Source organism: Xenopus laevis, chromosome 2L (genome assembly GCF_017654675.1).
Source record: "Xenopus laevis strain J_2021 chromosome 2L, Xenopus_laevis_v10.1, whole genome shotgun sequence".
Classification (NCBI taxonomy): Eukaryota; Metazoa; Chordata; class Amphibia; order Anura; family Pipidae; genus Xenopus; species Xenopus laevis.
The window spans coordinates 53,057,031-53,078,722 of NC_054373.1; positions in this window are offsets into that span (position 1 = coordinate 53,057,031).

Below are 21,692 nucleotides of genomic sequence, written 5' to 3' on the forward strand. Positions count from 1 at the left end.
TTCAGTTTCGGGCCCTTCCCTTTGGTCTCTCAACATCTCCAAGAACGTTTACCAAGGTACTCATCACCCTGGTCGCAGAGCTAAGGAAACAGGGCCTGACGGTCTGGCATTACTTGGACGATATCCTCCTATCCGCAGGGTCTCCAGAAGTCCTTTTGTTACACAGAGAGATTGCAATTTCTTTTCTTCAATCTCACGGGTGGTTAATCAACTGGGAAAAAAGTCAGTTGCAACCATCTCAATCCCTAATTTACCTGGGGGCTCTATTCAACACGGCAGACAATGTGGTTCAGTTGCCACAACGGAAGATAGAGCACATGGTGAAGGAAATGGAAGATTTCTGTCTCCAAGGGGAGGTTTCAGCAAGACGATTTATGTCTCTCCTAGGTTTGATGGCAGCCTCCATTCCAATGACCAAATGGGCCAGATTCCATATGAGGGAGGCACAACGTTATTTCCTGACCCATTGGAATCAATGGGAAATCAATTGGAATCAGTTAATTCCTCTTTCTCCCGAACTCAAGGTCAGCCTTCAATGGTGGATGAACCCTTCAAATTTGTCCAGGGGTTTTCCCCTTGCTCCAATAAATTGGAGGATAATAACAACGGATGCCTCCTCCCAAGGTTGGGGAGCTCTCCTGGAGAGCAGTGTGGCTCAAGGAATCTGGAAGTCTCCATTGAAAGTGCACGCAAATGTGTTAGAGCTAAGAGCAGTGTTTCAAGCACTGCAGGCCTTTGCTCCAGATATAAAAGGAATGGCGGTAAAAGTCAAGGTAGACAATTCCTCAGCAGTGTCCTATATAAGGAAACAAGGAGGAACAAGAAGTTTGCTACTATGGAAAGCAGTATGTCCAATCCTGAGCTGGGCAGAGCAGAATCTGGAGAATCTGACAGCAGTTCATATTCCAGGGATTCACAATCAGAAAGCGGACTTTCTCAGTCGTATGACTTTGTCAAAACACGAGTGGAAGCTGCATCCAGACATTTTCCACCGGCTAGTAGAGAGGTGGGGTCTTCCGGAAGTGGATCTCATGGCCTCTCCGGACAATGCTCAACTGCCTATATTCTATGCAAGACATTTCAGCCCTCTAGCTCAGGGGACAGATGCACTCCTTCAGCCCTGGTTGTTCCGTCTAGCCTATGTGTTCCCACCAATCCCTCTCCTCCTTCAAGTCCTAATGAAGGTTATTCAGGAGGAAGCAGAGCTCATCCTTGTGGCCCCTTATTGGCCTCGTCGCCCATGGTTTCCTCTGCTCAGAAGACTGGCAGTAGCAGACCCGTGGCCGATTCCTGTGAGGGAGAATCTACTGACCCAGGGACCAGTGTCACATCCAGACCCCCACTCGCTCTCATTGATGGCATGGAGATTGAGCGCAAAAGGCTTGTAGCCTTGGGGCTCTCTGAAGCAGTGGTGGTTACATTGCTTAGGGCAAGAAAAAGTAATACGTCTACCACATATTATAAGATTTGGGAAAGATTTCTCCTATGGCAATTGGAGAAGGCAAATTCCTGTTTTCCACCACCTTTACCTCAGGTTTTGGAATTCCTGCAGGAAGGATTGAGCAAAGGTTTGCAATACAGAACTCTAAAAGTTCATGTAGCAGCACTTTCAGCTATGACTGGGATAAGATGGGCAGAAGATCCGTTAGTAAAGCGTTTCTTCTCAGCCACGTTAAAGATTTGTCCTCCAAAAAGGACTTTATCTCCTGTTTGGGATCTACCAATGGTGCTGAAAGCCCTTTGTGAACCTCCATTCGAGCCTTTGCAAGAGGCATCCTTATGGTTGGTGACCCTAAAGACTTTATTCTTGGTGGCAATAGTTTCAGCAGCGAGAGTCAGTCTCCTACATGCTCTGTCTGTAGAGGAGCAAAACATTTCCTTTTGGCCGGATAAAGTAATTTTAAAGCCTCCAGACTCATTTCTACCCAAGGTGGTTTCCACATTTCACCTTGCACAGGACATAATAATCCCTATCATACCGGAGGAGCCCAACCTTTCCTCGAAGCTCCAGAAGCTAGATCCGGTGAGGATGCTGAAACATTATTTGGCTATGACTCAGTCTTTGAGAAAGTCTGGAAGTCTGTTTGTGATACCGGCAGGTCCTCGAAAAGGGGAACAGCCAGCGAAGTCTACAATTGCTAGATGGATTGTAATCTTGATACAAAAATCTTACAATCTTCAAGGCAAGCAGGCACCAGCAGGGCTAAAAGCTCATTCAACAAGGGCTGTAGCTACCTCCTGGGCAGCAGAGGCGGAGGTTTCAGAATCGGCAATTTGTGAGACAGCAGTTTGGTCATCTGCTCGAACCTTCTTTAAGTTCTATCGTTTGAATGTTAAGAAACCTTCTCAACATAATTTTGCTTCCGCAGTTCTGCGGTCTTTTTCTGTTGATTAAAAGCTGTTTATGCCCTCCCTCTTGTTTGGTTGTCATTGCTTGGGTATAACCCATAGTATTGCTGACATGAAGTGGCCAGGAAAAATGAAAATTTTCTATCATACTTACCGTAAATTTCTTTTCCTGGCCACTTATCATGTCAGCAAACCCACCCTCTGTTGACTAAATTATGAGACAAGTAAGTGAGGAGGAGCTGGGTCCTTTATCGTTTTCTTTGGGGGAGGGACAATGCTAACTGGGGTATGGGGGCGGGGCAAATACCCATAGTATTGCTGACATGATAAGTGGCCAGGAAAAGAAATTTACGGTAAGTATGATAGGAAATTTTCATTTTTAGCCAATTCTGCTAAACAAAAGGAAAAGTTGCCAGCGTTTTTGGAACTTTAATGCGTTTTTCGGCACACAAGATATGATTTAAGTGACAGAAGATCTAGCTTCTTTTTAGCACTTCACCTGGTCTGAGGTAGCAAAGTCAACTCTGGCGAAAGAGATAATGTTCAGTAAAATCCTCACTTAAGTGAATTTGCGGAGTAGCGCCCAGTAGCGTAACTACCGGGGAGCAGGGGGTGCGATTGGGCCAGGGCCCACATCCCCTCAGAGCCCCCCGGCACTAATTCCATCCAATTCCAGGTGTACGGAGGGGGGACGTTGCTGGTTACGTTGCTGGTAGCTCCTGTTCGCCAGCGAATTGGCGCTTGTGCCTGTTAGTGAATTATCGATGTTCCTGCGATGGCAACGCTAGTGAATTGTCGCTAGTGTTAGCCACTTTGCTCTTTAGTAAATCTGCCCCGAGAATTGTGCAATTTTAATAAACTCTCTTTGTTGTTGATGCTAATATTCAACTATGTGAACTAGCTCTCCTAAATTGCTCTGTGCCCTTGAGTGGTCAGACTCTTGGTGCAGTAGCCTTTCATTAATATTTCCTACAGGCCACAGGGGTAATATTCTAGGTGAGCATTGTGAGAATTTGGTGCCCAGTCAAGCCAATAGGTACCAAGAGTAGGGATGGGCGAATTTCAACCCGTTTCGTTTCACCAAAAATTCTCCGCTGGCGAAATGTCGCCGACACCCATTAAAGTCTATGGGCGTCAAAAAAATATTGTCGCTCGGCGTTGATGCACATCTTTTTTTTGACGCACAGCACCATACAAGTCTATGGGCATCATTTTTGAGGTGAAACAAGGCAAAAAAAATCACCCATCCCTAACCAAGAGATGACTTTTGAGCTTGAAGAGATCCTGTACTGGCATTTAGCTAGTCAGGGGCAGTATGAGTAAACAGGCAGTTGGAAAGTGTAAAGGTTTAGCACCCAGAGCCAGTTTGACAATCATGGATCAGCCCTAATTCTAAAAGAATAACTTTGTCAGCACACACCAATTAACTCTTTATTGATCAGCCTGGTGCACAGAGTGGGTTCAACACCACACTAATATCAAAGAAAGGACAAACAACAAACAATGGCAGTTCCACGTAGGAAGACCGCCAGTATTATTACGATTTAAAGCGGTACATCAAACACTGTAACTGTCAAAATGCAAAGTTTATTTTAGTCTACCCACACACTGGGTTGTTTATTTAATCAATGTGAAAGGGAAATTAAATAATTATACCAAACTGGAATATAGATATCAGTAAAGCTTTCAGTTTTTCATCTATTACCTGAAACAACCATTTCCTGGTCTGTGTGCTGCCTCAGAGATCACCTGACCAGAAATAATACAACTCTACCTGTAACAGGAAGAAGTGTGGTAGTAGAAGACAGAACTTTGTCCATTAATTCATATCACCTAACATGTATGTGTGCTCTTGCTTTGTTAGTCTGTCAATCGTATAGCTCCAGGAGCGGCCCTTAGTTCTTAAAATGGCAATTTTCTATTAAGGATTACCCAATGGCACATGCTACTAAAGAGTATTTTTATGAAAGTGGATCATTTAGATTACGCAGGGTTTTACATATGAGCTTTTTTATGCAATACATTTTTATTTTTAGGGGTATAGTTTTCCTTTAAATCTCAAGGCTCCACGAATTATTGAATGAGAGGTTATCCATGTAACATACAGTGTCAAATTATGCATTATATATTGCACTGATATCAAGAAACTCCAATATCTTTTTTAGAAATGACATAGCACTGTATACAATTATATATATTTATGTGAGTGTGTGTATAAAAATAACTTTTATGATTGGGTGTGCTTATATCTCCATCAATCTGAATAATATAATTCATTTGCATTTCTCCATTTACTGTATGGCTGAAAATTTCAAGCAGGGCTGGCCAACTGGAGGTCCATGGGTCAGATGTGGCCCCCAGTCTGTTCTCGGGCTCTATAGACTTCATTGTATGACATCATCATTTTAATATAATCTGACCCTCCAACATACAGAATTACTTAGCTCACTACATGTACAGTAATAAGTTGGACAGCACTGATCTTTGAATAAAATCAGATTTTAAAATGAAAGGTTAAGTCATATATAAGCAACTTGTGGTGGCTAAACTTTGCTACTAAAAAGTGATAAATAGGCACAATATAATCTACCTAGGGTCGCCGACTCCCCAAATCTATTTTTGCTAAGGTACCTTACTGTACCCTGGTTCACTACATGGCAGTTTCATATGTTTCACAGTAGGATGGTCCTCGGGCCTTTAGTTACAGCAAGGAAAGATTTCTGTACAAGATTTATATCTGATATTTCACATGCTGCTCCTGATCTTCCCAGGTAGAATAATCACTGGGATTTTTGTATTACGCATGCATAATTCTATGCTAATGTCAGGGTTTTCCTTGCATTCGATTTATTCTGCCTGCTGTTTGTATTCCCTTCTCTGCATGGAGGTATTCTAAAACCCCTGTGTAAATTAGCACAAGCTCATATACTAAAGGTGGCAGCTGTTGAAAAAATCGAAATAACTGGCTTTTTAAATTATATATACCAGGGCCACTTTCTCTTGCAGAATTATGTTGCGCTGAGCACTTGAAGAATGTGCACATCAACTTTCCAATAAAAGAGGCCCATTTTCATAACATATTGCACTGTATTTTTCATCCGCAGCGGAATAACTTTGCATAAACATTTAATATGCTCCCAAATAGTCTCCCTTTAAATATGTTTTGCAAAGCTACTGTTTGGAAAGCTGTATTTATAATCCATATTATGACCCGCAGGCATCAAAATATAATGCATTTCCTAGTTTCTCATTTTTTTCTGATTTCTTTGCCTAATTAGATTCATATCAGAAGCCTGATTACTAAATACAATTATTCCCTTTTCTCATAACGTTCTGGGCTTTTTCTAATCTCTTCCCCCTCTTCCATCTCCTCCCCCCACACATGGCCCCCACATTGCAGGCAGTAATTACCATCTGAAGCATCACGTAAGCCTTTCTGACGAATTCCAGCTTCTAATTGCTAATTGAAAAATTAGGAATGAAGTCAGAAAAGCAATCTCATTAAATTTAAATAAGATCATTTTATATATTTATTTAGTTCCCTTTATAAGCATATAACTGTCAATATTCTTTATATGTGCAGTTGCATTTTCAGTCTTTCGTGTCACTGTACTCGCAGCAATTTGCTGGTGCTATGACAAGGCAAGCCAAGTGACAAATACACTCGTCTACCAATTTTCAGTTCTAACCATTGTAAGATCCTCTGTGCATCCTAGTGAACATAAAGAACTCCTATTGTTATACCTTTGTATAAAACAGTCAAACATAGAGTGTAGTTGTTTCCCTATTTTCCTTATAGAGATAGATGCAACTGTAAAGGTTTAGAAAATAAGAGGGTGATCAGCAATAGTGGAAGAGGAGTGGTTGCCAGTGTTGGACTGGCCCACCGGGATACCAGGAAAACTCCCGGTGGGCCCAGGTGTCAGTGGGCCCTCATGCTACTAAACATTTGGCCTATTTCATAGCCATTCCATATTTCTATGTTAACAAAGAGGCTAAATAGATGGAATAATAGATTATAGTATGTAAAGAAAAGAGACTAGGAGAACAGAGGTTGAGTGAGGAGAGGAAGAATAATAGTACAGAGAGTGGGCCCCTGGTCTAAGGTTTTTGGTGGGCCCCTGTTGTCCCAGTCTGACACTGGTGGTTGCTGCTTAGGAGGGGTGAACGATGGTGGCAGGGCCTTAGAGGCCAGGTCCCCCATTGGGTTCTGGTGCAAGTTGCCCAATAAAATCTGAAAGTAATGGAAAAATTCATTATACCTGTGGAATCTTAATCCTAATAATATAATATGGAAAGATTTAGTCCTTTATAGAGTCCTTTATTGTAATACATTCCAAAGCATGAGCCCAGAATCTCCAACTAACTAATGCAGGCAACTAACAGAAAATGTTGCTGCAAGCAGGGGCATATAAATATCCTTGCATGCAATGGGTCAGTGAAAAATGGGACATTGCTTTCTGTACAAAAGACCTAGGGCAGTGCCTCATTAATACAATCACTGAAATAATTTATGAAAAAAAGAGCAGGTAGGTAAATTTCCTACTAACAGGCTCATTTATTTGCATGACTTGCATCCTCTTACTGGTACACAGCAAATATAGATACTGTTGGGGGGTATTGTAAAGATATTCTTTAAATTGTTAAATGTAACTGTAGCCATATATTTTGCCAATTCCCTTTATGCTTTTTATTTGCCAAGAAAAAAAGCAAGTTAAAAAAAATCTTCTTGCCTGTGTCGTAGGGTTACAGATAAGTAGAAAGTCATTTTGCAAGGGGTTTAACTGGAATGGACTCCCTTCTTCTCCTCCCACAATTACACTGAAGAAGAAAGTTCTAAAACATAAATTGAAAGAGTGCAGAAGTGTTTCACAATTCAGCACCGTTTGTTGCAAGTACTAACAAGAACTATCGATCTTTTTTAATGAAAACAATAAGCAGGAAGTATTTTTAACACATGACCTTATTTGTTGAGGTCATGTTGAACATAGTTGTATATTTCTCCTACAACGTATCAGTAACACCACAAATGAAAACTATTTATTTGACTTGACATAAGAACTGTTTCAAACAGGTACATGTAAAAATGCTTTCTTTGAACATTCTGGTTTTATTTATGTGTATTTAATATTAGCTCTGATATGTTGAGTCACTTTTTATCTGTCCCACCCTGGACAGATGAATTTAACCTAGCATAATAGCACCCAGGAACTCAGCAGGAGCAGTGACATACCATCAGGAGGCAAAACAGTACAAACCCAGAAATATTAAGTTTTTTTTTTTAAATATATAAAGACATAGGGGCAGATTCACTAAAGGACAAATTGTCGCCAGCAACTGCTTCACACACTTCGCACCACTTCGCCAGGCAAAAATTCGTTACCACTATGCTAATTCACTAAAATGCGAAGTTGCGTCCTGGTTGCCGAACAATGGCAATTTTTAGCTAGCGTTAATTTGGCAGTGTGAGCATTTTAAAGTGAAATTACGCTAGCCATCACTTCTGCCTAGCGAAACTTCGTTAGTCCTCTAACGCTTTGGTCAATTTGAATAGGGCAGGTACATTAAAGTCATATGGACGTCTTTATTAGAGACGTTGGTGCAAATGTTTGAAGTGGCCACTTTTTATTACAAATGTCCAAGGAACCTGAATAAAGACAAAAGAGATCATATTATGACCTAGACACGAGCCCACTGTAAAATGAATGTTCCATGGCCCTCAAATGTCTGGGGAAAAATATTAACCCAAAAAAGTTTAATAGTTAGAAAATGCATTTCCGGCAGACAGGATATGATTTAAGTGACATAAGATTGAGGAAGATCTAGCTTCATTTTAGCAGTTCGTCTGATCTGAGGTGGCGAATAGTGATGGGCAAAATTTGGGCCGTTTCGCTTTGCCGAAATTCGCGAAATGGCAAAAAATTTGCGAAACAGTGCCGGCATCTCGTTTTGTTGCCGGCGTCTGTTTTTGACGCATTCACATTCACTGGCGTCAACAAAAACTGACACCGGTGAATTTTCGCAGCGGTTTTGTGAATCGCGGGAATTCTCCGCAAATTCGCGCCTGGCGAATAAATTCACCCGTCACTAGTGCCGAAGGAAACTCTGGCAAAAGCGGCAACATTTAGTAAAATCGAACTTCACTGAATTTGCAGAGTAACGACTGCTCACAAGAGCGAATAGTCGCCTGGCGATAGAGTGTGAGCCAGCGACGGTCCCGTTTGCTAGCAAATTGTTGCCTACACCTGTAAATTGGCAATGTCCCTGCAGATGGGATATCTGGCGAAACCTCATGAAGTAACAGAATGACTTGGAACATGCTGAGCTCTTCAGTAACTTATATCTGCATATGAAACTATTCAAAACAAAACTATTCTTTAAAGGAGAACTAAAGTCTAACTAAAGAAGTAGGCTAGAAATGTTGTACATTATGTTTTGGGCTTCTGTACCAGGCCAAGGCAAACACAGCCTTTTAGCAGTAAAGATCTGTAGGGGGTCATTTATAAAAATTTGTGCAGCGCATATTTTTTTGCAAATGGTTGTGAATTCGCATTGTTGATACATTTTCACAAATGGAGCACAAATGAGACGGGAGTTTGCGTGAGTGCACCCAATGTGCAAGGTTGTTGTGCGCGAAAATAGAATTGACAGTAACTTAAATTCACAATTTGAGAAACTGTTTTGTGAATATTTTATCCGCCACCAAAGTTGTGGTGTAATTGAGTCACAGAGTGTGCGCATAAATATTCGCAATTTGCAAATTGTGACATATTTAAAAAGCTCCTATTGACATTCGCATTGTGAAAAAAAATTTGCAATTCTGTTTGCACCCTCTTATTCAGCTTTATAAATATAGCCATGCGCAGGGCAAATATAATCACTTTGCGAATCAATCTGCCTTGCGCTTAAGTGTATAAATGACCCCCTGTGTCTCCAAAGATGCCCCAGTAGCTCCTTATTTTCTTTTCTGCTGATTCACTGCATATGCTCTGTGCTGCTGTCCCTTACTGAGCTCAGGGACCCACTCACAATATACAGTACATATAGAATAGAAATGTCACAATATAAGGTTGATTAGTATTTAATACAGATAATTACTACATGGCAGCACAGACACCAGTGCAACTAGCATGAAAATCTAATAATCAGCCCTGTAGCATCAGCTTATATTACAGGCCAACCTTATTTACTGCTTAATAATTTGCGACGACCCCTAAGCTTAGCTTCCCAACAGCTGCTCAGAGCCCACTGAGCATGTGAGTGTCGCAGACACTTTCCAAGATGGTGACCCCCTGTGACAAGTTTTAAGTCCTGGATCATTACTGCTTTTGAGAAGCTGAAACTTTAGGCTGGTGCAATAAGATCATTATATAAAATATGACATTTTTAGCCATATTTATTTTTAGGGTTTACTTCTCCTTTAAATACTGAAGAGCTCTTCTCCCAGGAAACAGATACTGCTACCCTGCAATACAGCTCTTATATACAGTATAATATACTATACAGTGTTCCTTTCCTAGAAATGTAAATCCTGTTTCTGACCTTCAGCATATGTTTTCAGTGGTCACGTCCTGTCTGCTCACATTTAAACAGGGTGGTTAATTTATCTGACTCCTTTCAAAGCCGTCTTTATTTAGCTTAAATAATTACTAATGAGATTTGTCAGTTGCCTACAGTGAAACATAGAATTCTGTAATAAACGAATCAAAGCTTCTCATTATAAATATTATTTTCTTCATGCACTAGGAGAATGTATGACTAAAACTTCCAAGATTCTGCCTATGACTAAGTGCTGGGTAAGCATGAAACGCGTTAGGCGTTAGAGGGTATACTCTTGATGTTTTTTAATAATTGATGTGAATAAAATATTTTTTTACTAATTAGCATGCCTTGGAGAAAAAATTTTTGTATTTGTAGTTTTCACCTCTGTTTGGTCACTAGAGGTCTCCGGTATGCGTTTTCATAGTATTTACTGAGTCTGCTCCCAATTTGATCTTTATAGTAAAACTTCCAAGAGGCACAGCCTGCAATGCACCTTATTTATTGAAAAATACAATGATGTTTGGTACGTGAAGTTTAACAACTTCTGTCTCATTCAGACAATGTTTTTCTATGAACTAAAGGGGTCTGCGTTGTCTGCTCATCCTACTAATAGTTTCACCTATAAAGATGGGCTACTGTTTTGTTCCTGAACATCATTGAAATATATTTCAAGTCCTACCAGACCTGTGCTTGGGCAAAATACTCTTGTATCAATTTTGGAAGAGTCTCAATAAAGCATTAAGAACGCAAGTATATTAGTCGTCTCTTTTCATCCTCAATTGAGGAGGTTTCCTGAGGTTGCTGGCCAGCCATTCAGGATCATCTAAAGTATTTTTAGAGGAGGGCAGGATTCTGAATTTAAGATGCTGTAGGAGACAACGTTTGGCTCTCCACTATATATACTGGCTGTTATTCTGGTGATCTTTTTTGGTTTTGACTCCTGCCTGTTCTTATTCCGCTGTGTGCTGCCTGACCTTCAACCTGATTTTCGAGGATCCTATTCTGCCTTCCCTGACCTTAGGCCAATCTGACCTTCCACTTGCCTGGTCCCTGGTACTACACTACACCACTACACTGACTTCTTCTATCTCTGGATAGCTTGGAGGCAGTGTAGGCTGCTTATGGGTCATTCACTATGACTGATGCTCCTCATCCATGACAGTGGACTTGGCTCTGGATGGAATAAGATGAACCCTCAAGCCCAGTGCAGTGCTCTGACAGCTGCAGCACACCTCATGCGTCTGTACAACATTATGTATCAATAATGCACATCAGGAAAAAGCATATTTTGCTCTGTCCCTCCAGAAATAATCACAGTGACTTGACAGCACTAGGAGAAAGTGTACTTTATGCAAAATGTTTGTGATTGGAGTGTTCCTCTGCATAATCATAGACATACACAGTAAGTTCCTGTACTCTGCATTTGTCACAGGGGCTGATAGAGAAAAATATTATTTTTAAAAATAAAAAGTAAATTGCAAATTTGTCCTTGGGATAGCATTTTTCATAATTACTTTACATTTCCAGGAGTCTTAAGTTTCGTTTATGTAGTATCCCTACTGTATATATATATTTGTATGTGAGTGTGTCACCAGACATAGAAACTATGATTTCATGAGCCACACTCAGGAGGGGCTACATTTTTGAATTCATCAAAAAGTTTGAAACAGGCAAAGAGCAAGTCACTTTTACTGATGTGTAAACACATATACTGTGTCTGTAAAAGCTCCGTTTTGAGAAGATACATAAATTCTCCTCTTCCCCAGAGAACCCATATCTTATTGTGTTTGTGTTGACCAAATGTAACTTGACAGGAGCATCATCCTGTATTAAACTGTACTCTGGCTGGTCTATTCTATCCATTTAAAGAAAATACTTTCAGTTTATATTTTTCAGTACATGTTGAGAGAATTCAGGGCAGGTCTGGCAGGTCTGGAACAATTACTAAAATAAAATAGATAGATACATAGACAGACAGACAGATAGATTTGATCATCAGCAATTTCTGTTATTTAGAAAAAAGTACTTTGGGTCCTTAAAAGGGAACGTTATTATTATTTGATATGGAAGGCTTCACAACTCTGTGCTTCACCACTGCATAATAACAGCTCTCCTGAATGAAAAGCATTGACAGTCTAGCATATTAGTTCAATATGATAAGTAAACTGTTATTCAACAGGGCTAACCTTTTTTTTAATTCATATGAATTCAAGGATGCTATCACAATCATATATAAAAATATAAAGCATAGCATAGAATGGGGAAGTGGGTCTCCCATTTATTTGTGAACAATACTGTGTACTACACTCCACTTTGGTTTCCAGAGCATTCTGCATTACACTACTGATGGCTGTTGTGTCTGCTTGTATTGTGTAACCACAGTGTCGACCTGTGCTTTGATGTGATCTCTCCTTTCCATTTATTTGCAGATATTAAAAGAGCAGTATACTGTACATTGTTTAACAAGAGTTTAATAAATAGGGCTTGTGCCAAACCTACTTTTTACCTATTGATTTAATCTCTAAAAGATCTAGGATTTGTTTCTATGTCTTGAACTAAACAGGGGAAATGAAGCTCCTCCATGTTTGGTCCTTGCAAGGTAGATAATTAAATTGCCACTGCACAGATAATCTTGCTGCGTAATGCTCTCCTGCTAGCAAAACAGTCACAACAAAAGCGGAAGGGAGGAGGTTGTATACTGTATACCAGAGACTTGCAGCAGGCTGGGTATCCCACAGAATACCAGCAAAGCTGTAAGATTTTGGGAAGGAAGTCCCTGATTCACCAACCGGATGGGCAGTCAGTGTCTACCTTGCCTTGGTATTGACTCCTATTCAACCCACCAACCCCAGACCCCAGTAACCATTTCCCTTTACCCAGTTGATCCACCTCTAGAATGAAATCAGCGATGAACAAAATTTTTCACCATGTTTTGCTTGAAGAAAAAAAAAATATATAGAAAGAAAATCATGTTGTCACAGTTAAAAAATGCGTTTTGTGAATTTTTGCAAATTTTTGGCAAAGCAAAATGGGACAGATTTGCTCATCACTAGATGTCACTTCCAGTTTCATGGGTTCATGGGTTCCTGGGTCGGATTATAAGTAAACCCATTGCGGATGGGTTGTTGGTAACAGGTCGGGGTAGGGGTCCTAGTGGCGTCCCCACAGGATCCATACAGGATTCTACTGTACACTGTAGGTAATTACGAAATGCTAATACGTTTAACGTATCCTTGTCAGGTGGAATTCAAATAAATATTGAGAAATACAAGGTATCAATTCTTAAAATGTAGTTATACCTAACCCTAAAAAATGGACATTGAACTTTTTCTTCACCCCCCCCCCTTCCAAAAAAAAACCTTTAATTTTCCTTTCTGCAGGTGACTCTTCCTCAAAAATGCTCCATTTATTTGACATTGATACAGGTGATATACCAAGCAGGGAAGCTACAGGCATCTACTGTATCAATACATCACATCTGCACTGAGTATCCTCCTGCCAGATCGTGTGACCCTTCTCTGTGTTCTTGTTACTGCTGAGTAAGTTCTTCCTGTAGCCCTAAGCCAGGAATCTGCAGGAAGATAATTCATTCTGACTAAGTAAATGTGGTTATCAGTCTAATAACTAATGCACATACTTTGCTATCTTACAGTCAGCAGCTTTTCTCACATTTTTTCAGTGGTGATTTTGTTTGGTAAATGGATTCATACAGAAAAGGAATTTCTATTTTTAAGGTAACATAGAACATACTTTATCAAGATTTAGTGGATAATAAGGGGAAGAATTTTCTTTTCCTCTTCCCTTTATTAATAATCCCTATAGTGATCTCCTAGCCAGCCAGCTAGGAAGAATTTTATTTTCCTCTTCCCTTTATTAATATTTCCTATAGCACTCCTAGCCAGCCAGCATGAGAGGGCTCTACTAGTGTTGGGTGAATTTATTTGCCAGGTGCGAATTTCCACGTTTTGCTGCCAGCGAATAAATTCAGGAAACTGCAGCGAAAATGCGCAGCATCAAAAAAATTAGACGGCGGTGACAATTTCGACGGCAGCGACAATTCAGTGCCACCCATTGACTTTAATGCAATTGGACAAAAAAGGCGCACGTTAAATTGTCGCAGTTGCCAAAATTTTGAATTGACGCTAGCATCAAAATTCGCGTTTTGTGAATTTTTTGCCATTTTGTGGGGAATTCGCAAATTTTTCAGCGTATTGAAATAGAGCAAATTCACCCATCACTAGGCTCTACCAAAAAGCTCAGTGGCCCAGTGGGTAGCAATGCTGGAATGGAGGTTTGTGTTTGCACTGGTTTTCTCACACATTACAAAATAAAATGCTCTATGGGGTACATGCACCTTAGTAAAGAAAAGTGATCTGGCAAAAATCATTTGAATAGTAGCCCTATTACAAGATTCTTTTAATATGGCAGCAATACTGAATTGGAACCTTTAACATATGGCTAGGTTGATTATTTTACTTTATAAAAGTCCTCTTTTCCCTTATTTTCCAAACAATTTGGGATTTTGTAAGGGTGAATGAATAGGCTGTAAATGGAGAAAAGGCTCTTGTTTTACTGGTACAATGCAGTGCAATACATCACTACGCTGCTAAACTGATCCTGTCCTTGCATCGGCCAAATATTAGCATAGAAAAGTTTATTATGTGAATAAATCAAAACATTTAGAGACGGCTTGTGCATTCTGCCTGAAGTAGATTGCAGTCATTACTCTCTCTGTGTGCTCATGGTCTGGAAGGCAGAGATGAGATTTGATTATGCTGAGCCGAAGCAGGACCCAGAGGCAACACACAGTGAGCAGTGAGGGAGATGAGTCAAAAAAATGCCAATAATGCAGCAGCCCCTTGTTGTCCTCAGGGGGAAATGGGATTGGGTGAAATATAGGACCCGCTTGCAAAGAAAAAGAGCCATTGATTTTATGTTTGCCATATTTTCTGAAAAAAACACTTTAAGATTAACTTCCTTCCCTATGGCATCAGTATAGTTTTTATTGGCTGGGAAAATAATGCCCGGGTTCAATCTTAAATGCAGTAGGTGTGACTTAAAAAAAATATGTTTAGAAATATATATGATGATGTTCAGCTCGGATCAGAAAATGAGAACCCTTTATTTTTCTTTTGAAAAAATATCTATAGCTGCTGAATGTGGGTAGAGGTATATTAGATGATTAGCGTGAAAAAATATTGGCACTGTGCCTGACATGAACAAAAAAAAAGTGAAAACATTCATTTATATTAATGTCAAAATCAGTGCTAGGGTGCTTTATTTTCCAATAGATTTTACTGTACTACCAGCTACGGCTCATTTAGCATGCTTTTACAATTGATATAGATTTATATACTGACACACATCAAAGACCCCACCGATGTGGGTGTACCAGAAGCAGTGGAAGGTACTGATAAATGCATGTGTTTATATAGACTGATAGATCGATCAGGAGACACAAATTGAGTTAAAAAAAAAACATACAGTGTACATCCATTATGACAAGCTATAAATAAAAGAACACACAGAATATTAGATAATGCCAGCAGGAATTCTTCTTCATCTCATTCTACTGAACTTATCTACATCCGTGCGGAAGAGGAGATATTTATACTTGGAGAACTCAGGTAGTCTCCTAGCTCTTCTCCAACAGCAGTCGAACATGCAGTAAGCATGGATTATACTGGGTTTTGAAATTATTTATAATTGTAGAAACACGATCAACAGATGGATAAAAGGAATGGGTATGAGTAATTTTTAATACTTTTGTATGAAAAAAAAAAAGCAACTTATAGAATGACTTGTGTCTAACCTGAGTCTTGGAATATAGTGGTTCTCCATTATTCTCTTAGAAATGAGTGACTACCACTTGTTCATCTTGTTGACTTGCATAGATTTATGCACTATTATTGCTCTCTTTGCCTTACAGCCCAGTAAGTCGTCCTTCCTCACACCTTAAAGGTTTCCTTCTTTCCTTTTAGCCTTCTTTCCTTCTCACCCTCCACCCCACACATTCCTGCTATTGGTACTACATGAATCCTACACACAACTGTGTCTTTTCTTCCATCAATGAAACCTACATCTCCCACCCCTCCAATGTTCTACAGTGATGTTTGCGTTTTGTACACAGTCGAAAAAGGAGAGTATGAAAAGTCACTACTAAAGGGCAAGTCAACCCCAAAATACATCATTCTAAGCAACTTTCCCATATAAATTTATTACAAATTGTCAGTGCTTTTAGAGATATTTGTAAAAACGATTGCTATTGAAAGCAGCATTTGCTTAACTCTTGGTTTTTACTTTTTAAACAATGTTGCAAAAGTCTTAGGGGCAGATTTACTAAAGGGCAAATTGTCCGTCGCTAGTGAAATTTCGCCAGAAATCCAATCCACAGGGACTTTACTAACAGGCATAGAGTACAATTTATTAGCGAAAGAGACCATCGCTAGCATAGTTTTGCCCTATCACCAGGCAAATTTTCAATCAAGTGAATGAACGTTAATACGCAAATTATTAGCCCATTATTATTAGTACAATTCATTAGCGAAACAGACCATCGCTAGCATAGTTTTGCCCTATCACCAGGCAAATTTTCGCTCAAGTGAACGAACGTTACTACGCAAATTATCCAAAGTGCGAATTTTACAACACGTTACCTCTTTTGCCAGAGTTTCCTTCACCACTTTAGACCTGGGGACCTGATAAGATGAAGCTACATCCTCCTTAATCTTATGTCAGTGACATCATATCCTGTATGCCGGAAAGTCATACAAGTTCTAAAAAAAACACTGGCGTTTTTTTATTTTTTAAAGGATTGCCTTCAAATGTCCTAATTATTAAAGATTTTTGTGTTAATGTTTTTATCCAACCATTTGAGGGGCATTCCACATTTGTTTTAGGGTGGGCTCATGTCTAGGGCATTACAGGATCTCTTTTGTCTTTATTATGGACATGTGAAATAATAAGTGGCCACTTCAAGTATTTGCACCAACATCTCCAATAAAGCTGTCTACATGACTTATATGTACCCGCCCTATTCAAATTGACCTAAGCGTAAGAATACTTATGAAGTTTCAATGGGCAGAATTGAACGCTAGTGAAAGATCGCTAAGATGCTAGTGCTGACGAATTAATGCTAGCGAAACTTCACATATTAGTGAATTATCGTAGTGAAGTGGCACGAAGTGTGGCAAAGCGTTCGCTGACGAAAATTTGCCCTTTTGTGAATTTGCTCCTTAGTTCCCCAGCAAAGTCAGGTCTGTTAATCAGATGTCTTGTCTTACAAGTCTGCGTCACCAGGGCAGAAAATAGAAAGACAAACACTGCTTTCAATAGCAATACATATACAAATAACGCAAACACCATAGAAAATTTGTAATGAATGTATATTGCAAAGTTGCTTAGAATGTTATCTTATCTTTTATTAGGCAAAAATTTATGTTTTGGGTTGACATTCCCTTTAAGATGTAAAGGAACAGTGAATGTTTTCTTTTAGCAGTGTAATGATGGACAAAACATTGGAGTTCCAGGTAGAGTAGAGTAGAGTAGATAGAAATATAATTAACAAAAGATTCGTTTGCTATTTTGACCCATTATTTTTATATTATCCAAAAAAAAAAGTAAAAAAAAAAAACAATTTCTAAATGGAAAAAAAACCCAGGACTTCTCCCCTGGATAATAGATGCTGGTGACAGTGGGCAGGCAGGTGCAGAAATAAAGCATGTGTTATGGGCAGGATCATGGCGATGGTTGGGCAGAATAACTTGTGCATCTGGCCTGCACGTTATTTTAAATCCATATGTGTGGGACACATTCTGCACACATGGAACCCTTAAATTACAGCAAACATTGAGCAACCTATAGTTAGAGTAACCAGTAATTAGGACAATGACAGACCACATTTACTGTGACAGAACTCAAATAACTGAACCCATATGTTAATTAAACATCAGAAAGTATAATGAGAGCATGTTGATTTGTCAAAGGTGGAAAGCAGGGTGCAAAGTGCAAAATTGCAGATTGCATACATTTTTTGCACTTAGTACCCTACCTTCCAGTCTGTAAATGAGATCTTATGTTTAACCAGAGAACCAACATTATGGGTTTAGGTACAGCTGTCATTCCATTCCTCCGGATCCTTCCAGAAGCACAGGGCTCTTAGCAACCTCTGTTGCTCCTGGCACAATTCAATTGTACCTTTAATTATTTTCTTATTTGCATGTTAGGTCTTCAAACGGGACACTGCTGAAATTTTACCCAACTGCTTGACTATTTCAAGAAAGCATAACTTCCATCTTACATTTAGGGGGTTATATACTAAACTCTGAATGCAAAAATCCCCGAAAAATGTGTGATTTTGTTTTTAATAAAATCAGACTTTTAAAAAAAATCACACATTTTTCGGAATTTATTAAACCCCCGAGGATGGAAAAGTCAGAATCTGAAAATCTGGCATCTCAGACCTGTCGAGGTTGTATATAAGTCAATGGGAGAAGTCCCTTTTTTAATGTACACTGGGTTTCGTGCACTACCCCGAAGATTTCAGAGTTTTCAGGCAAAAAAGCATTTTTCGGGTGAAAAATCCCAAAAAAAAAAAATTGAAAATCTGATTTTTTTTTCCCGCATGGCTAATTTTCTGGAAAATGTAATAATAAATAAGCGTAAAAAACCCGAGTGGATTTGATTGGTGTTTATAGCAGAAAATGTTAAGATAAAATCAGACTTTGAAAAATAACCCCCCTATTGTCTGGATAAAGTCTTTGCAATCTTCTCAACCTCTTAAAAAATACAGCCCTTTCAGTTAACCTTAGCTACCAGAAGAAATTCATCTTTCTAACACAAAATTTTCACCTTTCAAATTTCCCACTGTGCCTCACTTACACCTCATCTTTCTGTTTTCCATCTTCTCGCACACACATGTAAGAAACTCACGTTTGTGTAAATGTTTCCAAGCATTTCTTTTTACTACTCTTTATTCAATAAAACTGTAGACTGTCTTGGATTTTTAAATTAGTTTTTTTTTAGAATTAGTATACACAGATGCCAGTTCTGTAAGGTTTTTCTATAAGGACAGACAGTTAGCAAAGCCAAGTCTTGAATATGAAGAGACTTATATTCTGGAGTTAGCAGTTGCACCAGCAAAAATAGCAAGCAAAGTAAAACATTGCATGCCTATAAACAGGGTTAAATCTAAGAGAATATGAGAAGCCTTTATTGAATCGGTTTTGTATAAATCTGATTGCAATGAAAGAGTTGACCATCACAAGGTCTGTTCTCTTTCAGTTGCCCAAAAGCTCAATCCAAGGGAACCTTAATGTGGCTCTCCTCCATCTAACAATTGTGGTATTTGTATTTAATGTTAAGAAAGGAAGAAACATGGAGCAAAAGCATTTAGGAGCATCTTAGGAATTTTTTGTTACATTTATTATGGAGCCCAGAAAATATGTCATGGAAATATGTTTTTAAGAATCCAGAAATATAGAAATGGTGCAGGATTAAAAGGATTAATGTTTGGAAATAAAATTTAGGACAGTAATAGCTACAAGGTATGCAACTGTCAGCAACTGTAACATTTTTAAGACAGGGTGAATTTTTGATGTGAAGGTCACTTCTCTCAACGAATCAGCTATCCACAGACCTCAGCATAAAGAAGAATTGGGCAACCTCCCGATGTCACTTAGCATTAAAATAGACAGATAAATAAATCTTTATGTCACCTAAACACACAGTATCATTCCACAACAGGCAATCTGGTGTTTTCTCCACACTTCCAGTACTATCAGCAATTTTGCTATTATTGCCTAAATACCAGCATGTTAATGATACACAGGCTAATATCACTTTAATTATCATCCTTTATATACCCCACTGTCCTATATATATATATATATATATATATATATATATATATATATATATATATATATATATATATATATATATATATATATATATATATATATATATATATATATATATATATACTAATCTTCCCTCATCTTTCTTGTTATAAGATGTCAACTGCTAATATATTTTCTTTGGGCAACCATAGTGGGGTGCCCAGAGTTTTGGAACCCACCCTTCTCCCCACCACTAGCACTCTATTACACTATCTCTTTCTGCAGTAGCTAGTTTCTCACCAAAGTAACCATTTCATAAGGCAATGCTAGGTGACTTAGTTGTAAAACACGAAAAAAACTGGATATTTTATAAAAACGCCATATAGTTAGTACAGGTATGGTACCTGTTATCCAGAATGTTTAGGAGGTTTTCCGGATAACGGATCTTTCTTTAATCCGGATCTCCATACCTTAAGTCTGCAAAAAATAATTTAAACATTATTTATACCAAATAGGTTTGTTTTGCCTCCAATAAGGAATTCCAATAAGGAATAATTTTATCCTAGTTGGGATCAAATACAAGGTACTTTTTTATTATAACCGAGAAAAAAATTAATTATCTTTTTAAAATTTTGGATTATTTGGATAAAATGGAGTCTATGGGAGATGGCCTTTTCGTAACTTGATGGAGATATAAGACTATATGACAATGAAGATTTCCATTCATCCAGGTCAGGGTATATCTAGTATAATTAAATATAAAAATATTCTAAAACAACTGCTCAGAGGAGTAGTGAAACGTCTTCAATGATTACTCAGCAAGTCTGTTGTTTTAGAATTAATTATACTAGATATAGTGGAGAAATAATTTGTTATGCATGGGTTGTTAAAAAGAAAAAGGTATTAAAAATTGTCCTATGTTTATGTTTCAATAGTTATGTCTTAAACATAATGTATCACATTGTATTTCTATATTTTTTCTATTTCTGCTTCTATATTTTTTCTATTTATATTTTTCAGACTGTTAGGTACCCGCTCTGTGATACTTTTATTTAAATTTGGTTTTTTAGATCTATATATTTTTGGTGGAGCTCTGCTTCATTTCTTCTCAAGCTAATGTCCCCTATTCAGAGATACCAATGGTAACCATACAAGCACAGCTTTAGTAAAAGCATGTGACCACTTTACTGTGCAACATTATAGTCATGTATGGCAAAATAAGTGTGCAGTTTTGACAGAATATCCTGTGATATCATAGAATAGAAATGTTATTTTCCTATGCATCCTCTTTGTATAAGAATTATGGCTATCCTCTCTGCTGCTAGCTCTCAATTCCACTTAGATCTACTTGTTTGGGCAATTGTGTGAATAAACCAACCGTATGGATGCCAACATCAGCCAAAAGTGGTGAAACGTGTGTTGGGGTTCTGCTTGCTGTAAGGGAGACCCGTGGTGTGGCAAGGACAAATGACTTTCTGCAGTGCAGGGGCTGATGTGCAGAATATATCACCGGGCAGGAGCAGGAGGACTTATTCTGCCTGTTCAAGGAGAATGCTTTAAGGAATTTCTACTGATAGCTCTTTCCATACTCCCCCTAACTAATTAGTGACACTTGTCCCTGTGGAAATAATTATTTTTTTAAGTCTGCATCATACTGCAATACCATATTGGTTGCACGTTCAGTGTAAAAGTCTTTTTGGAGTGGATCTTGGACTTTGTATCTTTTTTTGATAAGACCATGGATGGATTTAAATAGCATCTTTGCAATTTTTAATACAAGCGGGGGTCCCATTCACAACTTTTTTAATGCTTTATGCATTTGCACAATTGATTTTTGCTTTATGAATTGGTTTACTGATTCATTAGTCATTATAATTGTTTCACTGAATGGAGAAGTGCAATATTGTTTCTTCAACTGTTATCCAAATTGTTGTAAATGTATATAGAGTGATGAATTTTCCA